The following is a 5,293-nucleotide window of genomic DNA, read 5'->3' as shown; positions in this document are numbered from 1 at the left end:
TCGGTCATACAGTTATTAATGAGTGCAGTGGGATATATCGGTCATACAGTTATTAATGAGTGCAGTGGGATATATCGGTCATACAATTATTAATGAGTGCAGTGGGATATATCGGTCATATAGTTATTAATGAGTGCAGTGGGAGATATCGGTCATACAGTTATTAATGAGTGCAGTGGGATATATCGGTCATACAATTATTAATGAGTGCAGTGGAATATATCGGTCATACAGTTATTAATGAGTGCAGTGGGAGATATCGGTCATACAGTTATTAATGAGTGCAGTAGGATATATCGGTCATACAGTTATTAATTAGTGCAGTGGGATATATCGGTCATACAGTTATTAATGAGTGCAGTGGGATATATCGGTCATACAGTTATTAATGAGTGCAGTGGGATATATCGGTCATACATTATTATTGAGTGCAGTGGGAGATATCGGTCATACAGTTATTAATGAGTGCAGTGGGATATATCGGTCATACAGTTATTAATGAGTGCAGTGGGAGATATCGGTCATACAGTTATTAATGAGTGCAGTGGGATATATCGGTCATACAGTTATTAATGAGTGCAGTGGGATATATCGGTCATACAGTTATTAATGAGTGCAGTGGGATATATCGGTCATACAGTTATTAATGAGTGCAGTGGGAGATATCGGTCATACAGTTATTAATGAGTGCAGTGGGATATATCGGTCATACAGTTATTAATGAGTGCAGTGGGATATATCGGTCATACAGTTATTAATGAGTGCAGTGGGATATATCGGTCATACAGTTATTAATGAGTGCAGTGGGATATATCGGTCATACAGTTATTAATGAGTGCAGTGGGATATATCGGTCATACAGTTATTAATGAGTGCAGTGGGAGATATCGGTCATACAGTTATTAATGAGTGCAGTGGGAGATATCGGTCATACAGTTATTAATGAGTGCAGTGGGATATATCGGTCATACATTATTAATGAGTGCAGTGGGATATATTGCTCATACAGTTATTAATGAGTGCAGTGGAATATATTGCTCATCCTAGTATTTTGCAGTATCCATCAGTCATGTGGTTCAGCAGAATAAAATACAGATGAAGTCGAGCCATAACAATCACCTGTTCATCCATCATACATAGTGATACATGTGTGCTCAGTACCCAGTGAACATGATTATTCCCTCAGCATTTATAGGGAGCTCTATAAACAGGCGGCTAGGTGTAGGTGCAGTCATTGTGTCCATCCCTGGTGAGTCAGATCAGCAGTGATCAGCCCCGGGGAGGAAAGCTGCAGTAATCCAGCCATCAGTGCTGGCCATGCTGCACACTGCCTGACTCATCCTGCTGTCTGCTCCGATCCTCCAACACAACGTGCACCCTGCACCCTCCTCTCAGGAGTTATATAGCTGGGTGCACTTGTATCTCATTGCTGCGCCAGTCACCGGCAAGTGTACGTGTCTATGGCTACAGTTCTGCAAAACATCTATCTATCTATCTATCTATCTATCTATCTATCTATCTATCTATCTATCTAATCTCTCTCTCTCTCTCTCTCTCTCTCTCTCTCTCTCTCTCTCTCTCTCTCTCTCTCTCTCTCTCTCTCTCTCTCTCTCTCTCTCTCTCTCCCACACACCTTTGCATGTGCTAGTATATAATGATACTCTACATATGTTTTTGTACCTTAATACAAATGATTGCAATCATCCATATAGACGACCACCTATAGATAGTAGTGTAGGGATTTGCGGACAGCAGGGCTAGGGGACCACGATGCCTGAACTTATGTACAACATTGCAGCGGGGTGACAGTGGATTCAACGGACCAGTGAGGGGGGCTGTGCGGGGTGACAGTGGGTGCCATGTATCAATGAGGGGGGCTGTGTGGGGAGACAGTGGGTGGGTGCCATGTATCAATAAGGGGGGCTGTGTGGGGAGACAGTGGGTGGGTGCCATGTATCAGTGAGGGGGGCTGTGTGGGGAGACAGTGGGTGCCATGTATCAATGAGGGGGGCTGTGTGGGGAGACAGTGGGTGCCATGTATCAATGAGGGGGGCTGTGTGGGGAGACAGTGGGTGCCATGTATCAATAAGGGGGGCTGTGTGGGGAGACAGTGGGTGGGTACCATGTATCAGTGAGGGGGCTGTGCGAGTTGACAGTGGGTACCATGCATCAGTGAGGGGGGGGGGGGGCTGTGCGGGGTGACAGTGGACGCCTTGTATCAGTGAGGGGGGGGGGGGTGTTTGTGCGTTCAGACAGTGGATACTGGATACCATGTATCAGTGAGTGGGGCTATGCGGGATGACAGTGGGTACCATGTATCAGTGAGGGGGGACTGAGCGGGGTGACAGTGGATGCCATGTATCAGTGAGGGAGGCTGTGCGGGGTGGCAGTGGGTACCATGTATCAGTGAGGGGGGGGGGGGCTGAGCGGGGTGACAGTGAGTGTGGCTGTGCGGGGTGACAGTGGATACAATGTAGATGACAGGGATGCTGACTGCACTACCTGACCTGCTCTGAGCCGAGCCCATGTATCAGTGAGGGGGGCTGTGCGGGATGGCAGTGGATACTATTTATCAGTGAGGGGGGCTGTGCGGGGTGACAGTGGATACCATTTATCAGTGAGGGGGGCTGTGCGGGGTGACAGTGGATACCATTTATCAGTGAGGGGGGCTGTGCGGGGTGACAGTGGGTACCATGTATCAGTGAGGGGGGGGGGGGCTGAGCGGGGTGACAGTGGACGCCATGTATCAGTGTGGGGGGCTGTACGGGATGACAGTGGATACTATTTATCAGTGAGGGGGCTGTGCGTTGGGGCGTTGGGACAGTGGATACCATGTATCAGTGAGGAGGGCTGTGCGGGGTGACACAGGATACGATGTATCAGTGAGGAGGGCTGTGCGGGGTGACAGTGGATACAATGTATCAGTGAGTGTGGCTGTGCGGGGTGACAGTGGATACAATGTATCAGTGAGTGTGGCTGTGCGGGGTGACAGTGAATACAAGGTATCAGTGAGTGGGGCTGTGCGGGGTGACAGTGGATACAATGTATCAGTGAGTGGGGCTGTGCGGGGTGACAGTGAATACAATGTATCAGTGAGTGTGGCTGTGCGGGGTGACAGTGGATACAATGTATCAGTGAGTGGGGCTGTGCGGGGTGACAGTGGATACAATGTAACAGTGAGTGGGGCTGTGCGGGTGACAGTGAATACAATGTATCAGTGAGTGGGGCTGTGCGGGGTGACAGTGGATACAATGTATCAGTGAGTGGGGCTGTGCGGGGTGACAGTGGATACAATGTATCAGTGAGTGGGGCTGTGCGGGGTGACAGTGGATACAATGTATCAGTGAGTGGGGCTGTGCGGGGTGACAGTGGATACAATGTATCAGTGAGTGGGGCTGTGCGGGGTGACAGTGGATACAATGTATCAGTGAGTGGGGCTGTGCGGGGTGACAGTGGATACAATGTATCAGTGAGTGGGGCTGTGCGGGGTGACAGTGGATACAATGTAGATGACAGGGATGCTGACGGCACTACCTGACCTGCTCTGAGCCGATCCCTTGGTATAATGGAGCTGGTGCAGCAGGGCAGCACTTATCCAGCTAATACATAGAGCAGTGCTGAGTATGGAGCCCAGGGGCATGACATGAGGGAGATGACACAGCAGACACAGGCTCTGACCCCCCTGGCACTGACTGGCAGCCACCACACCAAGGCGCCAGCAGTCTGCAGTGCCGCCTATCAGACCCACCTCTCTTCTATCCTCTGTCATCTGAGGGCCCCTCCCAGGGCCCGTCCCGCACCACCCAGCTCAGCTCATCCCCAATCGTCGCCACTTGGCTCCTGCTGGGGCCTGTTCCCATCCTTCATCTCCTCACATTCCCTGCCTGGGGCTCTCTACTGTACAGAACGCCTAATCATCTTGTCTGCTGCAGATCCTCAGTAACTCCCCTCTCTGGGTGTCTCACTGGCTGCACAATACACAACCGATTAACCCTACAAACACGCAAAACCCCAAAAAGCTGGAGAGGTAATGCACAGGGTGGGCACAGTGGGCATCTTCACACCTTCCTAGGCACATACAGGATCAGCATCTGGGCTGTGGGCATCAGCACATGTTAGTGTCACACACAGCTCAGTGTCTGTCTCATACAGGATAGATGGGGGATAGCGGGCATCAGCACATGTTAGTGTCACACACAGCTCAGTGTGTCTGTCTCATACAGGATAGAGGGGGCATAGCGGGCATCAGCACATGTTAGTGTCGCACACAGCTCAGTGTGTCTGTCTCATACAGGATAGAGGGGGCATAGCGGGCATCAGCACATGTTAGTGTCACACACAGCTCAGTGTGTCTGTCTCATACAGGATAGAGGGGGCATAGTGGGCATCAGCACATGTTAGTGTCACACACAGCTCAGTGTGTCTGTCTCATACAGGATAGAGGGGGCATAGTGGGCATCAGCACATGTTAGTGTCACACACAGCTCAGTGTGTCTGTCTCATACAGGATAGAGGGGGCATAGCGGGCATCAGCACATGTTTGTCACACACAGCTCAGTGTCTGCCTCATACAGGATAGAGGGGGATAGCGGGCATCAGCACATGTTAGTGTCACACACAGCTCAGTGTCTGTCTCATACAGGATAGAGGGGGCATAGTGGGCATCAGCACATGTTAGTGTCACACACAGCTCAGTGTCTGCCTCATACAGGATAGAGGGGGCATAGCGGGCATCAGCACATGTTAGTGTCACACACAGCTCAGTGTGTCTGCCTCATACAGGATAGAGGGGGCATAGTGGGCATCAGCACATGTTAGTGTCACACACAGCTCAGTGTCTGTATCATATAGGATAGAGGGGGCATAGCGGGCATCAGCACATATAGTGTCACACACAGCTCAGTGTGTCTGTCTCATACAGGATAGAGGGGGCATAGTGGGCATCAGCACATGTTAGTGTCACACACAGCTCAGTGTGTCTGTCTCATACAGGATAGAGGGGGCATAGCGGGCATCAGCACATGTTAGTGTCACACACAGCTCAGTGTATCTGTCTCATACAGGATAGAGGGGGCATAGTGGGCATCAGCACATGTTTGTGTCACACACAGCTCAGTGTCTGTCTCATACAGGATAGATGGGGGATAGCGGGCATCAGCACATGTTAGTGTCACACACAGCTCAGTGTGTCTGCCTCATACAGGATAGAGGGGGCATAGCGGGCATCAGCACATGTTAGTGTCGCACACAGCTCAGTGTGTCTGTCTCATACAGGATAGAGGGGGCATAGCGG

This window comes from Crinia signifera, chromosome 7, assembly GCF_055691185.1.
Source record: "Crinia signifera chromosome 7, ASM5569118v1, whole genome shotgun sequence".
In the NCBI taxonomy this organism is placed as follows: Eukaryota; Metazoa; Chordata; class Amphibia; order Anura; family Myobatrachidae; genus Crinia; species Crinia signifera.
The sequence above is the reverse complement of the archived record's forward strand: the minus strand, read 5'-3'. Positions refer to the sequence as shown.